The sequence below is a fragment of the Xiphophorus hellerii genome, chromosome 5 (genome assembly GCF_003331165.1).
Source record: "Xiphophorus hellerii strain 12219 chromosome 5, Xiphophorus_hellerii-4.1, whole genome shotgun sequence".
Taxonomy (NCBI): domain Eukaryota; kingdom Metazoa; phylum Chordata; class Actinopteri; order Cyprinodontiformes; family Poeciliidae; genus Xiphophorus; species Xiphophorus hellerii.
The window spans coordinates 21,691,641-21,719,184 of NC_045676.1; the positions used below are offsets into that span (position 1 = coordinate 21,691,641).

The 27,544-nt window shown below is 38.4% G+C and overlaps 1 protein-coding gene and 1 long non-coding RNA gene across 3 annotated transcripts in view; one reads left to right on the top strand and one right to left on the bottom strand.

The window, feature by feature from the left end:
* cnnm2b (cyclin and CBS domain divalent metal cation transport mediator 2b) overlaps nt 1–27,544 on the bottom strand; it is a 57,491-nt gene that overhangs the window by 17,532 nt on the left and 12,415 nt on the right. The gene's annotated exons all lie outside the window — the stretch shown is intronic.
* LOC116719386 (uncharacterized) lies at nt 210–13,325 on the top strand. The gene is made up of 3 exons (XR_004339173.1): nt 210–222; nt 8,866–8,870; nt 13,266–13,325. It is a non-coding gene; the product is annotated as an uncharacterized LOC116719386 (long non-coding RNA).

Here is a 27,544-nt window from a genome sequence, read left to right on the forward strand (position 1 = left end):
TCAGCTGTTTGGGATTCCCCTCCGTGCTTACGTCACGCCGCTTTCTGATTGGCTACCTGTCACATTCAACTGGCTGCGTTCTCGCTCCCAGTCAGGGAAAAAACCCCACAAGGGCAAGACAATGTTGAATGTGGCAGCAAAATTGGTAAGTCTTGACCGGTCCGCGGTAGTGGATTGGACATCACGTGACCCACTGCGCTGTTGCTTTGCATTGAGACAAGGGTTAGCTATGCTAGCTTAACTTTTATCAACATGTACCCTTGCTGTGCAGTTCGGAGTATTTCGGTTCAATTAACAGAAAATAAGGTAAACTACGCACATTTTCTGACAGATAATCAGGAGTGCAGGTGTTTAAGTTGGCTAATCAACCACAGCGAGTGTTCAGGAGTGTCATATTTTTATATTAAACATGTTTCATATGGAAGACCAAAACTGACATAATTAAAAATAAAAGCAGAAAAAATAAAAATGTAAAAAGATTTGTGGGAATAAATTAAATTGAAAACATAAATGTATCTGTGAGCAAAGGGATTTTTTGTAAAACAGTCAAATTTGTAATACGCGCTTAATATATAATTTTTGGAAGTGAACAGAAAAAATAAATGTAAATGTCAATCAAATATTAAAAACAAGATAAATTTCTCCTTTTTAAAATCATGCTGTTAATTATTTGGCCATTTATATAGTTCAGCTTTTATTTTTAATTATGTCAGTTTCTGTCCTGTATATAGTTTAACACAAACAAAGGGCTTAACAAAATATATGTTCAATAACTGAAAACTAAAAGTACTTTTAACCTGACAAATGAGTCTCATTGAAATGAATATTCTAATTTATTATGACTGAATATAAAAGTTAATACTCAAGACAACACTGTCCAGCTTAGCGGTCTTGATTTTGAGTTTAAATGAACTTAACATTTAAACGTGAAGATAAGAAACTTGAGATTGAACATAAATATTCTGACACGATTACTTTATATATCTTTTTTTGTTTACTTAGAAATATACTCTAGACTTTTTTGTAGAAAAGCTGTAGAACATTTGATTATAGGCGTGAGGCACACTACATGCAACGTATATTAGCGTAGTTTATCATAGAAACTACATTTGAGAGGGTAATGCTGCAGGTTTTAGTTCAAAGGTCAGGTAAATCACAAAACATGCATAAAAAGTTCACAAATCATGCTGCAGAAAGATGATTGTCTGGAATGAACAATAGACCTGATGACATTTAGTTATTGATATGTCTATTTGTCATTTAAACCTTTTTGTTTCTTCTGGGTTTAGATCGAGAACCTCCGTCTCAATTAAAATGTTCTAAGCTTAGGCTGAAAATTATACATTTTAAAGCTCCACAAAGAAGCAGCAGGGGTGTCCAAAGTGTGGCCCGGGGGCCATTTGTTGTCCTTGGAAGGATTTTGTTCAGCCCTCCTGGCTACAAATCAAATTGGTAAAAACCTGGCCAACAACAAAGAAAGCAATTGATGACCCCGAAAAATTGGAAATTATTTTTATTTTAATAAGGCCCCAGTCTGGCATAGCTTTATTGATATACATATTTTATTTAAAAAATGTTATTGTTGAGCAGAAGATCACAGAAAGCGACTTTTTTGCGTTTTTACTTTAATAAATGTTGTGGCCAGCCGATAGTTTAAATTTGTCATTTTTGGACAACATTTTTGTAAAAATTTGGACATCACTGCTGCAAAAGGAGGAAAAAACTAATTCTCAAAGCCAATTTCATGTGATCTAGTATTGTTGCGTAATTTTATCCATTTTACACTCCTGACATTGCAGTAAAAATACCAAGAATCAGGAGAATACTGGTAAATATGTTGACATGTTAACAGTTTACTGACAGATGGAAACATGTACATTAATTGAAAGCGTTAAACGTAAAAATGTTTCAGGTGAAGTATAATTTGCTAGATAAAAAAATTTTTGTTGTGCAGCAAGAACTGTAATTTCCAACCAGAACCATAACTACATAATTGACATCTCCAGACCATTTATATGTAAAAAAATTTTTATATTTTTTTGTGATAATTATTTTTCTTTAGCTGTACTAAGCTATGCTGAAACAAAATGGACAACCTCATATGTTCCAGGTTGAGTCTGAGTTCAGTTCTCTGAACAAAAAATATGCCAAACTGTTCCCTTGATAAAAGAGAGCGTTCGTCAGTATTAAAGAGAAACACGAGCTTCCCACAAGTGACTTTGTGTCTTTTCTGCTGAGTTTGCACCAAGAGATCGGGAAATTTTAAAACGTTTTTTAAATCAGTTAATTGGCGCAATTTTAAGCCTGGCGCTCCGGCGGCTGTAGCGCTGTTTCGTATCTGCATTTTACATTCTGCACAGTGTTCAACGAGGGACAGAAGTCATATATACTAATAGATGAAAATGGAACAAAATACCCCTTCCCCACCTGCTGCTGCACACTGCTGGCCAGCTAGTTGAAAGAGGTCTGCTACGCTTTTCCTGCTCCTGCAAGAGACAAGAATTCATCTGTTGGGAAATATTTTTGTTTTATTATGTCCTCTTGTATTTCTCTTAAAACCCTACCAGTTTATTCAGTCATTTTTGCTGCTTGGTGGAGCATTTTGATTCACTGGTTGTTTCATTGCCCAGCGAATGGAGTAATTGCAACTGTGACTGTTGATGTGGTTTATTTGCATACACTTTAAGTTGTGAGCACATTAGATTTGACTTTTTTTGAAAAGTCACTAGAGGGTTTGGAAAAGATGTTAAGTATAGCGAACTTACTGACATAAAGCTTACACCAAATCTCCATAACAAGTGAAGTAATCCACTCTTAAAAATGTTATCGGCACTAATATCAGCATCGGCCGATATTGGTCATTTTTTAACCTGTCAGTATCAGTCCAATAAATAAAACTGGGCTAATGTTAACATCAGCCCAGTTTTTACTTCCAATATAACAAATATTTACTTCCATCTTGTTGATATTTGTTTCTGGAGGGATAGGGAAGGAGATTGGTTACTCGGTATTTGGTTGTGTGCCAGTGATAGTGATGCAGGATTGTGGGAAGTTTCACTAAACCGGAAAAGTAACAGTGAAGTTGACTGTGTGGTCATGTCTTTCATTGTGTCGAAATGGTAGTGAAATATATGTAACATATACAATATTGGTAAATATAGGTTATCGGCCATATCAGCAATATTTATATCGGCTCACATTTTCATATCGGTGCATCCCTAAATTAAATCAAAACAGATAATCCATGTAGTAAGTTTTGCTTAATAACTTAAAATGACTTTGGCGTAACGAACAAATAAAGAAAGGAAGATGAAATGAAGCAGAAAAAGCCAATAAAATAAAAAAACGGCTAAAATGTGAGTTTGTTGCCTATCAGGTTGCTGAAAAAAAAAGTTGTTAGAATGACCCAGTTATTTTGAATTTAATTGGAAATCTCTGGACAAAATTTAGATCAGAGTTGACAAGAAGAAGATTCCAGAAACTTGGATAATCTAAATTAATCTACTCGGTGTATGTAATAAGTGGCTTGACTTGTTTGAATATATAACATGGGTTTTTACAGACAACTAAAATGAACGTCATGTAGAATAGACAAATACTCAACAAATACTCATTGCAAAGCTAAAGTGTAAACTCAGAGACCTATTTCTCTATGAATCTCTTACTTTATCTATGATCAATAAATCCTTTCTATCCAGGCATCATCAACAAAACCTGGCAACCTGTTGAGTACCAGTGGGAGAACATGACGTTTTCATCCGGCTTTATCAAAAGTTGAAAACCTTAGCCTCACCTGGAACATAAGAGTTGACCTCTGACCTTTAGATAAGCCAGCTGATAAAACATGGAATACCCAAGAAAACCTTTGCTCTTCAAGCAATCGCGACAACACACGTTCTCACACACTTGCACACACACAGCTGACCTGTCTCTTTCCTCTTTCTTTCCCTACCAACTTTAAAGAGCTTAATTGGAAGCACCAAAGGTCATCACTTTAAAATAAGAATAACACAGACAGCATCAAAATGAAAAGAAAGACAGTCTGTGAAAATACCACAAAAAAGCATGTTTATGCAAAGTTTAACTGTTTATTTTAGAGTCTGTCCCACGAGCTGCGATGTAAAGGGAAAGAAATTTCTCCATGGAACAGAGGGCAAAGGAAAAATTATACACAGAATATTTTCCCAATACTAGTCTACATGCTGGAAGTCACAGGACTCCATATTTATCCAGGGATATGTTGGAGTGAATAGCTTGCAGCATACCAAGCCTCCATGAAAGGCAGTGTGGCTTGGTTCTTGCAGCAGATCCGGTATATTCAGAATTTGTATTTATGGGCACATATGCTCACTACTACTAGCCCCTTTATGAGGTACGCGTAATAAATAGCACATTACATGGCAGTAAGTCAATGCTATCAGAGGGGATTTAATAGACTTTCAATGTGACGCGGATGTTGCTGCCAGACGGGCTGGTTTGACTGTTTCAGAAACTGATGATCTTCTGGGATGCACATCTCACAAGATCTAGAGAAACTCATCCATGCGTTTATCTTTAGTCGCATTGATTACTGCAACAGCGTCTTCACAAGTTTGTCCAACAAATCAATCAAACAGCTGCAGCTGATCCAGCTGCTCGCGTTCTCACTAAAACCAGGTAGATAGAGCACATAACACCAGTTTTAAAGTCTCTACTCTGGCTCCCTGTAGCTCAAAGAATAGACTTTAAAATAATGTTAGTTTATACAGTACAGACCAAAAGTTTGGACACACTTTCTCATTGAATTCAATGAGAAAGTGTGTCTCAGGTCTTCTGGTTCTGGTCTGCTCCTCATCCCCAGAACCAGAACCAAACGAGGAGAAGCAGCATTCAGCTTCTATGCACCACAAATCTGGAACAAACTTCCAGAAAACTGTAAAACAGCTGAAACACTGACTTCCTTAAAAATCTCGACTAAAAACCCACCTGTTTAGAGTCGTATTTGCAACGTAATCAATTACAAATTTCATGATGGCATTTGACTTAATGTAATGTTTTGATTGTTGAGTCCATGTTGCATGACTTTGTGTTTTTGTGTTTGTTAGGATGTAAAGCACTTTGGAATGCCTTGCTGCTGAAATGTGCTATACAAATAAAATTTGATTGATTGATTGATTGATTACACCCAACCATCTCATAAAATATTTCAAAAAGGAGAAAATATCAAGTGTGAGGAGGATATGGAAACAAAAAGACCTTGTTAACTCACTGAACTGCATGTTACACACAACATATGCAGAATGACCCGTATGAGCACACTGAGCCTGAAAGTGGCAGAATGCCACACTCGGGTACCGCTCCTCCTGTCATCTAAGAGCAGTGAACCGAGGCTACAAACTCATCAAAGTTTAACAATGACAGACTAGAAAAACATTTGCCGGCCAATTTAAACTGCAACATTCAGATGGTAGAGTTGTAATTTAGAGCAAACAACATCAAAACACAGATCTATCCTGTGCAGTATCAGTGGTTCAGGCTGCTGCTGGTGGTGGTGATGGTGCAAAGGAAAATTTATCTCAGCGTATAAAAGTTCCAAAAAACATTATTACAATTAAAAATTACTTGACCTATTTTAATGAAAGGAAACCAACAAAGCAAATATTTGAGGTTCTGTGGATGACCTACCTATGTCTTATCTAACAGGACAATATAACAGAAAGCCAACTATATGACTGTTTGACATAAATATTGTAAATAGGATTGTTAAATAGCCTAAATTATTATGGCCATGCATTATTTAAGCAGCACTAACAATAGTAGCACCAGTTATTGAATAGAATCAGTTAAATTATGTTAAATGTGTTTGATTTTATTATCATGATTCAATAATGCCATATAATTTTTGATTGAAAGAACATGCACCCATTCATTCTCTATACCCGCCTATCCTTTCAGGGTTACCTGGACCAATGGAGGTTTTTCTCCATTGGTCCAGAGGAACTTCCTTTGGTCTGTAGGGTACACACGTACCCTACAGACCACTTAACCTGATAGTTGGGGATTTGGACTGCAAGCAAGCCAGGGTCCACAGAGAGAAAATCCAAAGTCATTCTGCGTTAGCCACATCAAAATATTGACTTTATTGTCCTCGAGCCACTTTTGTAAAAAATTAAGAAGTATGCATACTATCATTGTCCATTTGGAAGACACATTTCTTGTCTTTAAATGTTGCTTTAACATTTCCATATAATGTCCTTTCCTCATGTGGAGTGCACCGGTCACTCCTGCAGCATCCTGTCACCGCCATACATCACAGTTGGAAAGGAGTTGTTAACACTTCAGACCACAGGACATTTCTCCAAGAGTTCGAGTCTTTGTCCCTGAGTGCATTTGCAAACTTAAATTGGGGTTTTATGTTTCTTTCGGATGTTCTTTCAGCTGGTTTAATCTGGTTTCAACTATTTCTAATTCTTATTTCTGTGCATTTTTACGGGTCATGAAAATTAACTTACAAAAAAGAAAACCATACTAGACTGACCATCAGACTAGCCTGACTTGAACCCCATGTGTAATCTTTAGAGTATTGTCAAGAGAAAGATGACTGACACCAGACCCAACAATGCAGATGAGCTGAAAGAAACGATTAAAGCAATCTGAGTTTCCGTTCCTACAGGCTGATTTCCTTCATGATACATTGATCAAATAAGTCATGTAAAAGGGGCCCAGACCAAGTTACTTTGCATATACTGTACAGTGCATGGAGACACTTTTCATTACTGGAAGAAGTCTAACTTTTAAAGAACTTAAAGTACTTCTCAAATGGATAAATAAATCAAGATTTCTATCACATCCTTTATTGAGATTTAACTGCATATGTTTTAAAAATATATCTCAGATCTAAACTGAATTTTAAAAATGTAGTTAAAAACCTGCAGTTGCCAATAATAACCTCAAGTACCCTCTAGCTCAAGTAAAACATTCAAACATTTTAGCCCAGTAGCACTACTTTTATATTTTTCACCACGAGGGGCACATACTTTCCAGTTTTCTACAAAGACTAAACAACATGGTGCCAACAAGAAAAATGTAAAACGCAGCTTCCCTACCATGATGAAAATCTTAAAATATAAAAACATGCTGTTTTTTTTTCCTCCTAGCTTCCCAGCTGCTGCAGAGGCAGTGGGTTTTTGTGAAGGACCGGAGATACACAGTGGAGGCTGAGCGTCTGGAGCTTGGAACTTGCCAGTGGCCTCAGGCGAAGTGTGTCCATGTGAAGACCAGTCGTCTAGGGTCCTATAACCTACCACTGACATCTGGGCTGTCTAGCTGGGCTGAGGCTGAATGCATGCTGGGTCGTCCAGAGCACAACAGGGCCAAGGGTCAGCCCGCTTTCAGTTTCATACATTAAGGAATCAAGATAAAATACAACATTTAGGTCAATAAATGGCTTATTTGTAGAGCAGCTCTGTAAGTAATAGTTATATCACCAGTGTTTTAGTCACATGTAGAGAATGTTTTTTTTTTTTCAGTATGATGTACAGGCCCAACAACAGAAAGGGGTTTAATTCTCTAAAGACTGAGTTGAGTTACTTCTTTTAAACTCTTGACTAGAAAATCAAACCTCGTAAAATAATCTAAAGGTCTGCAGTCCAACTTACAGAAAATATTCAAATCAATCAATCAATCGACAAAGTCACAGTTGTACAGTACACATACACAGTAGTATGTGTATGTGACTCACAAAGGAGATAACCACTAACCAAAGAATGCTAACATTTATGTATCGAGGAAATGTCAAAAAAATAATATTTACAGCCTCAAACTGATGTGAAGTTCTACTCTGAGTATCATATGTGACCCCAGTGAAACAACACCAGGATGCAACAAGGCTTGGGCTGGTTACCGTTATGAAGACGTAACAAGCTTAAAAAGGAGCTACATTTTCAAAAACCATCAAGCTCTTCCCCAATAACATTCTGTTTTAAAGTCATCGATGCCTCTGTGGAGCACGGTACCACAGCCCTGCCCCTCCCACACCTGTTGCTGTGTGCTATTGCTCAGCTGCCTACAAAAACAAATTCAAGACAAATTCAGCTGTATCTTAAATGTTTCTATTACCAAAAATGCACACAGGAAACCGAGGGAGTTCCAGTAATCTCACCCTTGTTAAGGTAACTGGCTGCATGTCTGTTGAGTAACTGACTGCAAGCTGCACCTGAGCAGACAGCCTGACTAACCAGCTAATATTAGCTTTCTATACTTTTGTTACTCTGTGAAAAGTTTTAACTCTGAAAATCTACAAGTTTCACAGTCATATTCAATAAATTAGATCACATTATATAGATTATTTGTTTTCCATCCTTTAATTCTGGTAATTAAGATTTTTTTTCCACTTACAATAAAAAAAATAAATCTAATATTAGAATATTAGATCTGCAAAGGTTAGGCAGGTGTGTCACATGAATGGACGTTTTGCGGATTTGTTGAGCATTCAAAACTTTCTCAACTGTTTTCTGTTATAATGTCATCTGTCCTCAAAATGATACTTTCTCTTAGGAATCAAACCTTTTTCTCTTGCTGTCCTGCTATTTGCAGTGCACAGCCGGTTGCCTGTAGGTTTAGCCAGAGGCAACGTTGGAGAGGTCAAACTACTCGTGTGCACATCCTTCGCTGCTGTTAATTTAGATGCACGTTCATATGGGTCACAAAAGCTCTTTAAAGTGAATGATTTAAAAAAGAAAAAAACAACTTGTGATTAAATAATGATCAGTTCTAACTTTTAGAGCGTTAAATTGTTTTGCAATGCTGTGTTTCAATGCAAGCCAGACCGTATGCTGCGTCCTGTCAGTGATATTGTTATGTAATAGTTTTACAAATGTAAATGAGATGTGGTAAACGCTGAGTAATCTCAGAGCCAAGCTCTTCATGCTGAGTCAGAAGAAGAGATTTAGAAACACAGTCAGTATCAGAAGCAGCTTCATTGGCCAGCGTCCTGCATACTAACAAGGAATGTGACTGCAGTTTCAGTTTCAACTCTCAATGTACAAACCTTTCAAATGCATTTGGTGCAAAATGAAAAGGATTCTTTTAAAGAAGAAAAAAACTAATAAAAAATATGTACGTATGTTTTACAAAAGAAGACCTGGTTGAAAAGATGTAGATGTGTAGATATTTTCCTAAGTCAACCGGGTCGTCTTGTCCAGTTGGTTCTGAGAAAGTCAGCTGCTGTCTGCTAAACCTAACAAATCCATCTTGTTTTTGAATTTTCTTTTTTATTCTAGTGTTTACAACTACAAGTGATGCACAGAAACTTTGCGTTTGCATTTAATCAGCTAATGCAAATGGTCACTGAACTGCTTAGTGAAATTACGAATAGGAGCAATGCTGACTCTATAAGTGACAGGATCCAATTTAATTTTTGTAGCTGAAATGTCAACGTTATTATTATGCAAATAAATCTATTTTTGTAAAATACAAATCTCTAGGACTCAGTGATTTACAATAAAAATCTCCCTGCAGGAAGATTGTAAAAAAATAAACCAAAAAATATGAGAAAATTAATATGTTCTATCTGTGACTGACTGCTGACCTATCAAGAGTGTTGCCTTCCTCTGACTGCTGGGAACAGACACTGTCTCCATGAGCTGTGACCTTATGCAACAACTCTGAACACAACAGAGGGACGACCAAACAGTAGCTGGAAAAGTCATTTTTAGTGCTAGTAAAAATGCACCAAAATGTTTCTCTGGTTGTGAAAACCCAAACTACTTTCTTTCTGAAATACTGACGAACTGGCTCTAGAACCAAGTTTGGGACTTGTCCACCAAAGCACCAGCAGTGTTGGAAAATGGGAGTTGGACGCCCGTTTATTTCCACCACCCAGTGACGTCATCATTGACTGTGTTTGAGTGCCGAGTCTGAAATGGTGTTTCTGGGTTGGTAGAAAAGATATCAGCTCGACACAACCCTGCCTAAACTCTGAAAACGCTGATATTAAAATAAACTGCAGGAAGATCAGACTACAAGCAGGAGTAGATTATCTATACAGTACATACAATAATGAAAAATAGCTAAAAGTGCAGGTAAATAAGTGGTATATCAGTCCATGTGTTGTTTTGTATATGAGAATACAGCCATCGTTGTTGGAGTTCAGGTGTGTAACAGCTGTGGGGAAGAAACCGTTACAGCACCTGGTGGTCCCAGTCCGTATGCTCCTGTAGCGCCCAGAGGGCAGTAAGGTGAAGAGTCTGTGTGCTGGGTGACTGGGGTCTTTGATGATTTTCCCAGCCCTTTTTAGACACCGCTTCCTGTAGATGTTCTCTATGGCAGGAAGTGGTGCGCTGATGATGCATTTAATCAGCTGGCCCAGCTCAGCAATGGTGCTGAGGCACAACCAGTTTATCAGGGCCAGAGGAAGAGCTTGCTGCAGTGAAAACATTTAGGTATTTAACCAAATGGTTGACCCAAACATGCCAGAAAGAATAAAAAGTAATCCCACTGGTTGTCAACAGGATGCTCCAATCCGTAAACTTCCTCCTCTGGGAAAGTTTAGCTGCCAGCACGAGATTTGGAAGACATCTTTAAAGGGGAGGTATTATTTATTTTTCAGGCACATAAAGCCATTTTATAGCAAAATCAAGTAACTACATTACCTTATATACAGGTTATTAAAAAAAAAACTGGTTATATTAAAAATGACTCAAAAGAAATTTGACATGGCAATTTGACGCCTTGAAATTGGACCTCTGTCTCTTTAAAAAGCTCCTGCTCTTTCCGACAGTCTGCCTTTGGCAAGTCATCACAGCAACACTCCTCCATCATGCCATTAACAATCATTCTTAGGAACATTGAACTGGGAAATTGTTTGCATGATGAGCTGAACAGACTTCCAGTTAAACTATGCGTTTGCTAATTCCTGCTGCTGCTAGTCTGAAGGAGCTTAGGCGTGGGGGAGGAATGCTCTGTGAGGCGAAAGGTCAGCTTGGAAACTGCAGCTCCGGGGAGGAGCTTTGTGTAAATAGACAACGGTTTGTCAAAGAGAGCGTTGAGGCATCCCTGAATTCGCTGCCTTGGGAAATTCAAGGATTTCTGAAACATGCATGAAAGAATCAAAGTAACACTCCAGGTATGATTTTGATGAGAAATTAACATTATAACATGAGGTAAAACTAAAAAAAAAGTCAATTTTATGGAATACATCCTCATTGCAAACATATTTTGTTCAAGAGTAATACATCAATCCATCCATCATATGCTGAAGGAAAGCCTGAGAACCTCCATTCAGGCCTTCAGAGACAAACCCATGCGCTCTTTTCCACCATTCCCAGATTTATTTATGGAATGCAGCTTTGTCATGTTTTTCCATAGCGCAGTTTTGCCTTCTATAAATAGTCAAGTAAGACTTAGAAAATCGGGGTGGGAGTATGAGAGGTCAATATCTGTTGTAGACATTCATCACTGCAACACCCCTCCCCTTCCCAGCTTTAACTCTCCCCCTATTTTTCCTACTATTTGAGCAACGACAAATATAGTGCAATGTTAGGGTGATGGGAACCAACAAGATGATCCGTCTCTCGTAAATCTACCTCTAGTGGAAAAAAAGGATCAGAGTTTCTGACCCATTTTTCCACTGACATGGATAAAAACTTTACCCTGATGCTGGTAACATACCGAGGATTTATTGCCCCCGCTTTCATAAACAAAATCTGAGTTCACCCCACGGTGACATAATTCTGAGATTTGAGATGTATTATCTGGAGACGTGGACAGGAATCTGTGTCTGTCTGTGTGTGTTTGTGTACAGTTTTATACTCTAGTATTAGAGATCATACAGATAAAGTAACTCCTGAGAGGGTTATTATACAACATTTAGATAAATAAGGAAATAAGCCATCCGTTATTAGACGTACAGTGGGGCTAATGCAGTTGCTCTGCTGGAGATGCTTTGCTAACCTCCAAAAACACTTCACTGTTGTCCTAAAATTTTCCACACATGGAAACTAGAAGCAAAAGGCAAACAACACAAATAAAACCACGTATTGCAGACATCAGGAAAGCGCTTGGAATCTGCTCTAAAAGGGAGTAATAAGAGGATGCTTTTTAAAGGGCAGATCTTTGATTATTGCATCTAAGTGGAATATTTTTAACACATACAAGGTGTATTCGACTGTCCCTCAATCTCAACTTTGTCCAGGACCTAACTTCTTGCCCTGAGCGCTGACTGAGAGCGCTCAGGGCAGGGGCGTTTTTTTCTGCGCACTCAAACAGCGGAGTAGACATCTCAAGTTTGACAGGCATCTGGCAGGGCAGGAGTTGTCAGAGAGCATGTGCCAGAATGCTGCTGAGCGAGCGTGTGTGAGATCTAGACACACACACACACACCTCAACTCATCGTTCGTTCACACAGATAAATGCTCTCGGATCAATGCCAGACGGCACACTGTGCACTAAAGTTGGTGGTACAAATAACGCCGCAGAGACGTTTTGTAGACTAAAAAACTGCTTTGACTATGAAAATCACTGAAAATGATAAATGCAAAACCAGAAAAGACATGAGAATTGACCCCAGGTTCAACATGTTGCATCTGTCCTGCTTCAAAAATCATTTACCTAGAACAGCAGTCTGTTAAATGGAGTCTGAAAATGATCTCGTTAAATAACTGAAGGAGAAGTACTTCAGGCTGTAACTAAAACAGCCTGAAGTACTGGCTGAAGTACTGGCAATAAAGTAAAACGTCATTGTGAGAAATGGATTAAATGTGGTCTAGTTGATCAGACAGTAAATTAAATACCTTATCCCTCAGCTTGCTTAGAATTGTATACAATTCTCAAAAACACTCTTTTCTAGCTAGTTTTTTCATCCTTTCAACATTGATTGTGGTGCAGATCTTGTCACATTTTTCCTTCCAGAGCAGAGCAAGCTTTAGTGCCATTAATAGAAAGCCCAGTGGCGTCCCTCTTTAAATGGGACACCGTTGTGGCACTTGCGCAATCTCGTTCTAAGGGACAGACAAGCGAGTGCCTTTAACTTGGCTCTGCCATTATCAATAGAAAATGGACTTCTTTTGAAAGCTTAGACGGTGTGAAGGATGTTGCATAACAGCCAACCTCTGTGGACAGCATCTAGGAAAAAAAGTCTTCTTGACGCGGCTAGATTTTACAATGATTTTTACTGCAGACCATTAAAATACGCTGGATAAATCCTGTACCATCTCCTTTCACTAGTTGACAAGTTGTAAATCCTGGATGACTGCACTGCAACATCAAATCATAAGTGATTTAATGAGCCATTCGCAGTTTCACTGTACCGGCCGTGTGTACTTAGACTTGCATGGCTTAATCTTAAGTGTGACTGCAAAAGTATTGAAGCCCTTTGAATGTTGTCACACTTTGCCACATTACTACAACAAACTTTAATGTATCTCGTGGGGATTTCACATTTCTGCGGTGAAAGGAGGAAAGTAAATGAAAGTTTTCAACATTTTATTTCTAATTAAAAACCTGAAAAGTGTAGCATGACTTTGCACTCAGCACCCTTTACTGTGACACGCCTAACTAAAAACCAGTTGCAACATCTCACTTTTTTTTATAGTTTCAGGTCCTGCGACTTGTATGTTTTTTTTTTCTTTATACCAAAGATTAAACATTATTGTCTGCAGTGGTGAGGAAAGCTAATCGCGGGCTGAACAGCAGGCCAGAGGTGGAGGATTGACTGTACAGATGGATACTGTAAGTACATGTTTCCGATGTTCTGGTGATCTGTGCTAACTTGTCAGATTTCCCTACTCTAGCGAATCTAGACAGCTGTGTCTATCTGATGGTGCTTCCTTTTGAAACTGCTAGACACCTGTTGAGGTTTGTGAACAGAGCAGCTACGTTTCCACACCTTGGTAGTTACCAAGAAGATGAGCATTAATGACTTTGCAGACGGTGTTACCGCTTCATGCAATGCAACTGCCTCTCTATCACCCTGGATTTACTACATGCGTCTCTGCTCTGCCCTGCAGCGCACTTTGCCAGCAGAGCACAGTTGTTTCTGATCACCTGATGTAAAACACGGATATCAGTGCATCAAAATCTGCCAGCAGACGTCCAAATCGAGGTTGATAGTTTCAGCGAATTTGTAGAAAAGCAGTGAACACAACGTGTCACCACATCATATCATTAACACAAAGTTCCTCTTGTGCTAAACAATTCCAAATTAAGTATAACTTATATTCCTGTGATTCTCACATGTGTTTTTCTTCTTGATGTCGCATTTTTTGTCTAATTTTTTGTACTCCACAGCGACTTATAGTCAGAAAAATTCAGGTGTTTCATCTTCTTATAAAAACAGTTATTCTGTGAAGGCAATTCTTACAGTGTAAGTGCATGTTTAAGGAAGGTTAAGTCATAAAGCAGTATTTAAAGCTTTTAGCATCTCACAGAGTGCTGTTCAATTCACCGACTAACTGAGTTGGACAGGGAGAGCATTCTTCAGAGAAGCAGCAAAGAGCCACGTGGGAATGCTACAAGAGCTGCAGAGAGCCACAGCTCAGTTGGACGAGTCTGTCAACAGGCCAACTCTTAGTCATGGACTTTGCAAATCCGACTTGTATGGAAGAGTGGCAAGGCGAAAACCAAAAGAAGTTGAATTTATTTTACAAGTTATGCGAGACAGCAATCATGTACAAAATGGTCTCGTCAGACATCAATGAACTTTTTAACTGAATGCTATGTGTGGCACAGAACAAATGCTGCACATCATAACTCCATAGCATAACTCCAATGTGGAATACAGGTGTTAAGACCCAGAAACACAGCGGACAGGCCAGGGAGGACGATGTGAAGCTGTATAAAGCAGTCAGGTTATAAAACAATATCCCGAGCTTTGACATCTTACTGAGACACAGTTCAATCCGTCATCTGATAAAGGGAAGAGTGCAGCACAAGCTACTTCAAGGTGGCAAAGTAGCTTGCTCAACTAAACAAATGAAACATTGTGTTTCTGTTGATGGAACAAATCTGTGGGACAATCGGTCTAAAGAAATCAAAGAGTAGATACATTTTTACTTTTAAGAAAAATATATTCTATCAAGGTCTCATCATTATGTTTAATAATATATGTTTATGTATCATTAAACACATATCTTTTTTTCTTTATTATTATTTTCTAAACATTGCCTGTTTTGTGTTTAAAAATGTATCTATACGGATAGCTGACTGATTGTTGCTTAATGTATAGTGAATTGACTTTTGTGAGATGGGATAGACTATATAAGATTTTTTTTTTTCCATTTAACTACTGCTTTCCATTCAAAACCTTTGTTCATCTCAACATGTAACATGTTCATTTCAAACTGTAAATGAATGAAATGCACACAAATAAAATACAGGGCAAACCAGGAAGAGAGCCGGTAGTTAGAGTCTGCAAAACACGGTGATAGTGGAGTCGAGATTCACCTCACAGCAATCTTAAACATCCACAGCTACGATGGACTGGCTTAGATCAAATCGAACCTAAATCCAATTGTGAATATGTGGAAAGACTTGAAAACCAACATCCACAGTGGTTTTCCACCCACTTAGACTTGAACTTAAGCAGTTTTTCAAAGAATGGCCGTAATTTCAGTTTAAATATGCAAAGCTGGTAGAGCTACAGCGCAGAAAACCTACAGGTACAGACAAAGGAAGGCGGTTTAGTTGTAAAATCTTACAAAAACAATGTATTTCTTCCCTTCACTCATAATTATAAACTACGTTTTCTTTGTGTAACCCATAAAATTTCAATCATTATCTAGGTTGTAGTTGAATGAATATGGAAAAGTTGAAGTGGCGTGAACGCAGCCCAAGGCATTTTACACGTGGACATCTCAGTCCTTGAAGACATATCTAAAAATGTCTTCTTCCAGCCCCTAACTGTCATTAAAGGGCTTTGGTCACTCTGCTGCTACTAGCCAGTGGGGTTTGACTAAACTCACACACACATACAGTACAGTCTCTCACACACACACTGCTGGAAAATCATTGTTGTTCATTCAGAGAAGCAGCTTGCTGTTGTAGCTGGCTGCGTTTGTTGTTGAAAGGTCCCCTGGGTGGAGATTCCTTTGGGCCTCAGTCATAAGGCAAGGCATCAATGGGAAACCAGTGGGGATAAATGAATGGCCCTGCGGTCAGGTGCAGCTCTGTTGTGTGAGTGTTGCAACTGCTGAATGGTGATCACATCACGGAACAATGAGAAGAACGAGGCTTTACCAAATTACAATAACCAAGTAAAAGTGAAACTGTGACCTGGGGTGTGAAGTAACGAAGTGTGCTAGTTTATAGCTCAAAATACTCTGCATCACATGCCACTGCTGTCGGCACCACTTTCAGCATCTGATTCGCAAAGCAAATAGGACAATAGGGATTAAACCGCAAAAAATACCCATCAGGTTTGGAAAGTATAAACAGCAAGCTACGTAAGCAATGCCAAATGTAGATAAACAATGAATTTCCATTCTCCATCCAAATGACCAAAGCATATGGTGGACAAGCAGCGTTTTAATGCATAATATAATAGAAAAAATTATCAACAGCATTGGTTCCACTTGTATTTAGATGATTTATCTCTGGTACTCAAAGTCTTTAAGGTTGTGAGGCCTCCTTGCCATCACCCTAATCTTTAGCTCCCTCCACAGTCTATAAGATATATATAAGATTCAAACTGGTACTCCACCTAGGCCACTCCAAAATCATTAATATTACTTTTAGTCAGAAGAAACATGTTGGTAAAAAGCAAATAGATATCTTTAGGTCTAAATCTGCCAGAGCTATAAATAATTTAGGGGTTATTTATACTTTCAAATTAAAACTCATTCAACTAATTCAATGTAAAGCAACATGTTTTGGAGTGTTTCTGGAACAACATCAATTTTTTTCAACAATGATGCACTTTTGCAGCAGCATTTCTCAATGTACAGGCGTTTTATTCCCCAAAAATCTTCCAATTCACAGATCCGATCAATGCCCTGGAACGAAAGCGTTATTTGTCTGACCATGTTGACGTGCATTAATTTAAACTATTACTATTTTTGTTATTAGCAATTCAAAATTGATCTTTGATAAATATACTGGCTTCTTTTATATTATGTGGAAGTTTTAAAATGAAAAAAACAAAAGCATTTTCAACTAAAAATGAGAACCTTTTAAGAAAAGTTATCTTCAATCATGAAACATTCATGAAAAAACATAAACAAATAAATCAGGCCCACAAATAAAAATAAAAAAAAATCAAAGAACACAAACAAACATTACTGGCCAACATTTTAAATAATTTTGTTTGCCATAATCTCATTGGGTTGATGGACTAAGGACACAGGACTATCTTAAAAAAATTCTGATCTCAAAGTAAGGCACACAGAATGCCAGAGCCTATGAGTCAAAACATGCTTTTAAATCCAACATTAGTGCGTCCAACATGTGGACATACTAAAAACAGATGCGGCAGGTGATCTGAACCAAGCAGTTTCAGAAAAAACAGAGCATTTGGACATGTACTGGACATAAAAGGCAGCGTAAGGTTGCTGCAGGCAGCTTTACCCCTGAGGGGCTACGCTGCTCTGAAATCGGTAAAAGCAGTTCCAATGGATTCCAGTCAAGCGACATACTCTGTATTTATATGTATTGAAATAGCAGACTCAAGCCTCTTTGTTAGGATTGTTAACAGGCTGAAATGTTCACTTTTTGGTTCTGTTCCTGGAGGCTCAAAGTAAACATCTCAGCCAATCTTCTGAAATCTGCATGATTATAACCAACACAAGCAATAGGAATACACACAAAAATCTGCAATGGATGTTTCCAAAGATACAGCCACAATGGATATGCTAAAAGCATACATCTTTATGAAGAAGTATTTCCAGCCTTACAGATTCCTTTCGTTTTTGCTTTTTTTCCCCCCACACCTAAATGTTTCAGATCATCGAAGAAATTTGAATATCAAAAAAAAAAAACAGGCCTCACCTACCTCAGGCCAATGTTTTTAATTCAACAACAGGCAATAGATTGGGCACCAATTCATCCATCATACCTACATTCAAACATGGCAGGTAACACACTATTATTTCCAATAATATCAGCGGACGTATCATGTGAATCATTCAGCATCATGTGCTGAAGTTGTTCATACACGTTGATGATATGGAGCTTTTTGAAATGTGATAAAATATGCAAGTCTCAAAATTAAACACAATAAAATTTAAAAGTTGTTCTATGAATTATTTTCTACATAGGCAATCATGACCTCGAGAAGTTATGCATAGATTATAGTCCTACAGATGATAACATCAGCATGTTATAAACCTCGTGTAGTTCCTGAGTCTCAGTTCTTGGCCTGGCATCTTTAATTTAGACAGCTAAATATTTAGAGGAATTATAATTGCCCAATGGACTGTCCTCAAGGAAATAACTCCTTCAGTAAAAGATCTGACAACCATCAAAGGCACTCAGCTCTGCAGTACGTAGCGGAGTCTTTTACACACGCTTCAACAATTAAACACAGGGAAACACTCATTTCTGGCACGGTCTGCTTGGAGCTTTGACAAACGTCTGCAAAAACAATTAGCTGAGCAAAATCCTTAAAGCTAGAATGAGCTAAGTACTTCATAAAAAAAAAAGCTTCTGTGTTTTATGCAACAAGCTTGGAGAATGCAGCAGAAAAGTGACGTTCTGACCTATCGCGTTGTTTTAAGTGCACCGCTTGTCCCCAGGTGAGTTCATAATGGCTTGCAATTAGAGGGTTTGCGACATCTTTCAACGTTTACATTAATTAGTACATAATTTAGTACAATATATACAGTTCACTAGAAGCAAAATCATCAGTCTTCCACAGGTGTTTCAACCCCCAGACCTAAATCCTCCAGAAAACCTGTGCAATTAGCTAAAGAGAGGAATGCACAAAACAAGACAACTCTGCATTGTGACAGATGAATTCACATGTCTGTATGCTCCACCACCTTTAGGAGAAAACTAAGAAGTATTGTCAGAGCGTTGACAGAGGAGACGGTAAGGATTGTGCCACTGGAGATTTCATTTTTTTAAAAATATATTTCTTAACCTTTCATGTGTTTTTTTTTCTCTTTCTTCAAGTCAAAGGTTAAAATTTCTAAAAATGTTTAATGTGAGATTATGCTACTGGAATAAAATAATATTTTATATGCTTTTTACACACCTACACAAGGAAGCCACTAGTTGTGGAAAAAACTGTAAACACCAGAATCTATTTTCTGGACGTTACATAATAAAATTCGTCTCAGAGAATGAAGGTGCTGACGCTTCGATGCTCAAATAGTTATAAAACTCTGAACTACAACAAAGATTGACTTTAACTCCAAAAGAACAGGCTAAAACAGATCTTAAACATGCAAAGATGACATCAGAAACCAACCAGCAGTCTGTCAGAACCAAATATCTTCACACAAAAATAAAAACCCGGGCAAAAACAAACCAGAACCAACAGGAACAATAATTCAAAGCTGGCGGATCAGGTTGCAGATGGGGTTAAAGCTTCGATATTGAATCTGGATCTGGAGGGTCAGCTGGAGCAGTGGCTGGGGCCTGCAACCCATAGTGGGGCTCTACTAGCAGTTCCCTCCCTCGCTGTTCGCCAGGAGACTCCAGAGAGTGCAGAGGCATACCAAGAGAACTGAATGACCTAAAAATGCATCTGCGCCTTCATAACAAAGTTGCTTCAAGAGAGACTACAGTGCTGTGTTGCCTCATAAGGATGTGTGGCATTAGAAAACTTCTTCACACTTCCCCATCATCTGTTAAATCTGACCAAGATGTGTGAAAAACAGTCTAAAGGGGGGGTTGAAATGACATTACCACTCTCTGGAGTCAACTGTATTTATGCACCTTGACATGTGTGCTTAGAGGGAACTAACATAAACTGTGAAAGTTTGATTTGCATGACTCTTCCACAGTGAAAATGAAGGAAAAGGAACAGAAATGCCTACAAAAAATAGTGGAATCTAACTCTGGCATTTAAAACCCACTACAATATCTGCATACTTCTTCATAGGTCAATTTTCTTCCTGATATCACTTCAGGAGGGCTTGAAACAGTCACATGCCCTTTGGAGATTGACACTTAATGCCTCATTGGCTCCTGCTACTAAATGCTAATGGCGGGCTGGTGCCAATTTCTAAGAAACAGAAACAATAGTGTGAGAATTTTCCAAATGTTCCCCCCAAAATGACTGACTTCTCTCCTGAAGGATTTTGTAATGTATTCCTTTGCTTCGGCACTAAACCTTAAGGTTAGCATTAGGAGTCTTCACTCATCGTTGAGGTGTTTCACATGTCCAGATGAAATTAAGGCCTGCCACTGCCGAAGTCTCTGAAAAGTAGGTTTCATCAGCTGATTGCAAAAAGCGCTGGTGTCTTTCGGGTCTGTTGGAGGGCCCGTCTCGGGCCTTTTCCCCCTGCCAGTAAATAAAGGGACGGACAGTGTGCCCAGTGTTATCAATGAAGCCGGCCTCTCGGTTCTCCAGAAAGTGCAGCTTGGAAGGCGTCCATAGCAGGGCATTAGGCCTGGAGGTTTGTGTCGTTTGTAATTTATAACACTGAGGGAAATGGGTAAGAGGACAATATGGAGAGAGGCGGGAGAGAGGGAATTTGGGAGAGGGGGGAAGGGACTTCGCAGCACAAGCAAGTGGTGCTTCCCTAAAGTGTGTTGCACCGAGCCTGGATACCAGTCTGATCGGGCTGGAGGGTTTTCTGGGAGACAGAAAAGCTGAATGGGGCCCAGTTTTAGATAAATGTATTTTAAATCGACAGCCCTCTTCCACCACTCAATGTTGACCCATCCACATGACAGACTTAACACTGAGTAACTGCACAAATCAACACATCTACATCGGAATTTCTTTCGACAATTACAAAATATGACTAGGAGTTTTCTGGTTTAAAATAAAGTCAAAACTATAAGAAAATAAAAAAACACAATACGGGGTGAGATTTAATTTAGTTGTAATTAAACTACTTTGCCTAGACATCGCATAGATATGTTTACGGTACATTTATGTTTTGGCATTCAAGGTCCATTTTCACAATAACACCATCACTAACCAGCACAGCCGTATGCTAATGACTACTTTTTTATATTTAGTATTTAGAAAATGTGCAGTTTTTGTTAAATTGACAGTTTTGTATGAAAAAATGTCACTGTTTTTCTCTCTCTGACCAAAAGCGGATATTTTAATGCGGCATCAATATTTGCTTTTACACCATGTTCCAAATTATTATGCAAGTGATATTTTTTCAGATTTTCTTAAATGGTCAATGCAAATCATGATCAGTATAATTTTCAAGTCATGAACTATTACAGTATAAATCAAATTTTACTGAACAAAGCTCCCCATGGTAACAGTTTTTTTTTTCAAAAATAAAAAACTCAAAATGCACTGTTCCAAATTATTATGCACAGCAGATTTTCTAAACATTTTATGGATTATAAAGAACTGCAAACGGTCATTCTTTGAATGTGCAGCATCACATGTACTAAAATCAAAAGCTATTTCAATCAAAAACATTTTAACAGACCGAGTTACATGTTAACATAGGACCTTCTTTGATATCACAGCACAATTCTTGATCCACTGAACTTGTGAGTTTGTGGATAGTTACTGCTTGAATTTCTTTGCAGGGTGTCAGAAAACCTTCCCAGAGCTGCTGTTTTGATATGAACTGCATTCCACCCTCAGATCTTCTGCTTGAGGAAACTCCAAAGGTTCTCAATACGGTTGAGGTCAGAGGAGGATGGTGACCACACCATGAGTTTCTCCCCTTTTATGCCCATAGCAGCCAATGACACAGTGGTATTCCTTGCAGCATTCATTGTCATGTATGAGGATGATTTTGCTACTGAAGGTACGGCTCTTCTTTTTGAACCATGAAAGAAAGTGATCAGTCAGAAAGTCCATATACTTTGCTGAGGTCATTTTCACACCTTCAGGGACTCTGAAGGTTCCGACCAATGATTCTCTCCCTATGATTTCGGCCCAAAGCATGACTCCACCACCTCCTTGCTGACGTCACAGCCGTGTTGGGACGTGGTGGCCGTCCACCACCAATCCACTACTGCGTCCATCTGGACCATCCAGGGTTGCACAGCAGTCATCAGTGAACAAGTCTGTTTGAAAATTAATCTTCATGTACGGCTGGGTCCACTGCGACCGTTTCTGCTTGTGAGCTCTGGTTAGGGGCCCAATAGTAGGTTGATGCACCACAAGCCTCTGGAGGATCCTCCACCTTGAGGTTCCAGAGGCACCAGCAGCTTCAAATAACTGTTTGCTGCTTTGTAAGGGCATTTTAACAGCTGCTCTCTGAATCCGATGAATTTGTCTAACAGAAATCTTCCTCATTATGTCTTTATCTGTACAAAGCCATCTTTGTTCTGAATCAGCTACAAATGTCTACACAGTTCAATGATAACGCTTCAGTTTTTGTTAAATATTAATGTTTTCATACCTTGTCATACGGCACTTTGCTAGCTGATGATTTTCGTCAACAGAGATCCTTTCTCTTTCCCATATTGCTTGAAACCTGTGGCCTGCATAATAATGTGGAACATCCTTCATAAGTAGATTTCCTTTAATTGAGCTCACCAAACAAACTAATCAACCCAGCTCTCTGAAATTAATTATAGTGATTCAAAGAGCCCTGGCACACAATACCATCTATAAATTTAATAGCACAACAAAAAATGTAATCTTTATGACACTTAAATCCAATTTGAATAATAATTTGGAACATGGTGTAATGCCACGTTACAGTTGCTGAATCAACAACAGCTTTGCTTGTTTACATTATCCTGCCTTCTCCTTCACAGCTGCTGTTGCGTTGCCGAACTGCTGTATCACAACAGCCATGTGTTTCATTCACAAAGACAACCTTTCCTCCACGGCTGTTGCTGCTCGCAGCGTTTTCAGTTATACAACGCAGCTTTAGGACTGACAGAATCCATTTCCATGTGGCTAAATTGTGGGAGGTATAAATATGGTTAAAAGAATATCAATATATCATATACAACCCAGTCAACACCCTTCAAACTACTGCTGTCTCACCAGACGATCTTCCATTTGCCATCCAGCAACTTCGGCTTATTTGCCTCAAATCAAATGTTGAAGCGCAGCTGAGGCTCAGCACTTCTGTCTTTAACAATTAATGTCAAACAGGATTCTTGCTTATGAGTGAACCTACCAGCCGCAGGCTTTCTTATGGAGCTTCTAGCACACACCAACTCACTGTCAGCAACTCTGGACTGGAGATGCACAGAGAAATCTGTGGAAGTTCAGATTTATTGGTCCAGACAAAAACTTAAAAATCCCAACTTTCCCAATCAGTGAACCACACTGCTCTAAGTGTAACCAGATTATCCTGATGTCAGACTGGACGGCGTTAAATATTCTGTATCCTATTTGCAGTGAGGTGTTTGATTCTAATGTCGGAGGAAGCACAGAAAGTAAACTGAATTTTGTGATATATCAATTCAGACTGAAGGAGAGAGAGCGAGGTTTCAGCAGGTAACAGGAAGGCTGAACGAACTGTGTCAGATTTTTAACCTTTTGAGGTTTCAACCTTTGTCTGTAAATGGATTTGGAAAAGTTAGCAGCTTTTATTTTTTGAGCTCTCTGAGTTAAGGCTCTCTACTCTTTAGATCAAGATCACATAAGAACCATGCCAATATTAGATGTCGACATCACACCTATGTGAAGGAAGGAAGGGAGGTATTTGCTTCAAGAAAGATAGAAAAACTGTATTTTAATTATTTAAATGGCAAGACGTGGGTAGTTTTAGAATTTTAGCAAAAAGATATCAAAAAGATATCAAGTGATATGAACTGATAGCTTTTAATACAGTGATGCTCTCAAATTTAATAAGCTAAGAATGGTATTATCCTTCTTAGCTTATTGGACATGAAAACAAAACGTACACCTGTTGTCACAAGAACATTTAGCAAACATTCATATTTCTGTGTTCTGTATAACTTAAATGTAAAACAGTCTTGCTGAGACAAGCAGTAAGACTAGCTGAATTCTGACATGTTCAGTCAGTTTCACAGCATATTTGATGCTAACAGGAAAACGGTACCGACTTCTGAGAACTCCAATCTGCTATTAAGACGCACTGATCTGAGCATAATCCCTCTCCTAATCATCATACAGCGCAGCGACAGTAATGGCAGTAATTTCCGTTCATTTTACATGAGTGACGTAATGTTCAACACCCAAATGACTCAGATAAAATCTTAAAGACATAACCACAGACAAAACAAGCATTTCCTCCTTTTCAAAGATGTAATGAATTGTTTTTTTTATGAGAAGAAAAAAAAAAACAAATTGAGGATTTTTCTTAAAAAATTATATTTGTTAAATAAAACAGGTCTGCTTTATTTGCGAACTATATTTACGATGGCTCTGGGAAATTCAGTGCCTTTGTGAACTTGCAGTGGTTGTAAGGTATTTGAGTTGAGAGCAGCTATCCAAATAAACATGAGAAAATGTTTTGCATTGGAGATTCATATTTATACTGGGCCTTGCAAAGGTAGTCATAACCTCTAAACTTTACAACCATCAATTTTAATTCATTTTATTGGAAATCCATGTGATTGACCAACACAAAGTAGTTCTTAATAGTAAAGTGAAATTAAAAGGCTTCATGGTGTTATGGGTACATACTGTATCTAAAGAGTTATAGTTGTTCCCTTCTTTAAAAAAAAAAACATTGCTGTCTTAATCAGACTAGATGTCTGTGAAAAGCTATTTTAAAAACTTAGACTGTATTTTTAATTGACACTGAGTCGAACGAACTTATTCATGTGTGATTTTAACTTCATTTTTGATTTAATGGAAACACCGCAATTGGAAAATTGTGTTTCGTCAACAACAGCAGAATATCACCTTAATTTTCGTGATGTTTTAAGCTTTAAACTTCTCCATCATTTTCTCCATGACCTTTTGGCTCAGCTTCTCGCTCCTCATGATGTTGTTTGCTAGATAATGTTTGCTAACAAATCTTTTACTGAAACTGTGGCAGCTGGTTGCAATGGATCCTTGCTAGTGCTTCTAGAGTAAAGGGGGACAAACACAAATGCATGTCACACTTTTCAGATTTTTATCATTAAAAAAACAATAATAAAATTAATGTAGCCACTAAACAACTACATTGTGTTAAATCCCACTAAAGTACATTGGAGTTTTTGGTTGTAACGTGACAAAAATAAGCCTGAGGGGAGTGAATTGTTTTATAAGAACTGTAATTTGTTTTTGGTAAATGTAGCTCTGGCCCCTTTGGATCTGCTCTAAGGTTCAGTAAGAGCTTCTGAGTCTTATAGTTCTGTGACGACATAAATCATAAAGTCTAAATAATCTGTTAACAAGAGAAAAAAATCAAAGACACAGAGGTCTGGTGCGATCGCTGTTGTGGGAAACAGATTCATAAAAGCAGCGTGGGGGTGGTTGCATTCTGAATTGCATAATAATTTTTCCACCGTGGTGCATGGCAACAGAACCTAGGCAACATGCGCCGAAGGCAGGCTCGGCCCCTTAACCACACGCACAACACAGAACTACAAAAGCAGTTCTTCAGGAGCAGCGCATCATAAGAGGCTACCGGACGTGACAGGAGTCACTAATGAGTCTGCAGCCGGGTTGATGCAGAAAGATGTAACAGGGTCATGTTAATGACAAAAAAAAAACAAACACCATTTGGTCTTTGATTGAAGCTAAATCTACATATTTGACCACTTCAGACAATTTGTAACTGTTTTGATCTCTGTTTTGACCAAAGGAAACACCCTAGTACCACAATATCTGCTACATTGAACTATCCCTAAAACGTAGAGTGACTCAGTTTGATTGGGGACCAAAATTGCAACATCTGTTACCTTTTCAACCGCTTGCCTGTGGTGGCGCTGCAACAAGAACCTCTTAAGGAAACAACTCGAAAACGTCTGAAGAGGATACTGAACCCAACTTCCTTCTTCACAAAAGTTAGACAAAAATGAAGTGGTGTCAGATTTTAGCGTTTGTAGGATTTCTCTTTTGTCTTTAGCAAAGGACAATGAACCATTTCTCTCGCTAGCGCTCGACTTACCTGTTTGTTTTGGTTATATTTATCCAGAATGCCCTGCGCTACAGTTCGCTTCCTGCATTTGGAGCGGTCTCCAGTCAGCTTGCATCCACATATTCATTTAGACCGCACCAGAGTTCACTTCAATGAGCTGGGGATTAGGTATTTAGGAGGACCAGAGTTCGCTCTTTGGTCCGCATCATGGATCAATTATGCATTCCCACCTCCCCAAATTAACCAGACTTTCTAGACAAACAGTTTGATTAAAGCAAACTAAACGTTCTGCTATAAGCAGCCTCTTGATTCCACAGGACTGCAAATGGATAAAGATGACATCAGAAGGGACCAGGTCGGATACAGAGGGGATAAATCAAGCATCTTTCATACACAACAGGTCATCAACAAGGGGTTAGCTTTTCAGAAATACGTGATTACTTCTTTCACAGCAGCTTACTGTGTTTCTGACTGCCCTTTTGGAGACGTTTGCCAAGTGGAGCAAACTTGGAAAACGTGGCCCTTTAATTCCAACTATAGTAAGGTAATAACTTAGCAGTTCTTTGTTGAACAGCCCAGTCCAGGCTTGCATTGCATGATTTCAAACTTAGCTTAATGCAAGCAAGTTATAATCTACATTTAAGTTTGTTGCAAAGTTGGCTATTCCGCTGTATAATGAAGATGGTTCTGAGGTGAGTGACGTAGTATTATGAGATCTATTTAAAAAAAAAACTAACAAATGTAAAGCAAAGTTATAATTCCCCATCAGACATGCTCTGGGAATGCACCATGTCTAGATTCACACTCGACTGCTGTACTAATCGGGTCTTAAAAGCCTACTCCATGTTGCACCAGAATCTGAAGAATGTAGGCCAATTCTAAAGCGAGTCCTGTAACACAACACACACCAGAGTTCGGTCCAGTCAACACCTTACACGCCAGAAGTCAGTCATTTATTTCCCCATTGACGTCCAAAGCTGCAGAGTTTGAATGAACACGAACAAAACAAAAAAAGGCTAGTAGTTTCTATTTATTCTTTAGGTTCTTTAGGACTGGCTTCCTGCTAGCTCAGATTTTCACTGAACTTATTTTATACAGTATTAGAAATGCATTTCAAAATGCTAATAAATAAATAATTCCATTCAATTTAAATGACAAAATTAAAATTTTCTTGCCTAAAATGCAACAGCATAACATTCCTTTAGTGTACATGTGATCATTTGTAGCATCAAAAAATAGCTTTCCGGGTAAGCCTGTCGCTATAACCAATTCTGCTGGACTACATTTATCCCACAAGTTATCGCAATAAACAACAAAATAGAGTAATATAGTGGTAATAGTGGTATAGTGGTAATAACGAAGCACAGGTTGCTCTACTGTGATTTTGGCTACATGCCTTCCAAATACAAACGACTGCACCTTTCTAAAAGAAATCCCCTTCCACACAGGAGAACATCTCCGAATAACACTTGCGCCCTGTA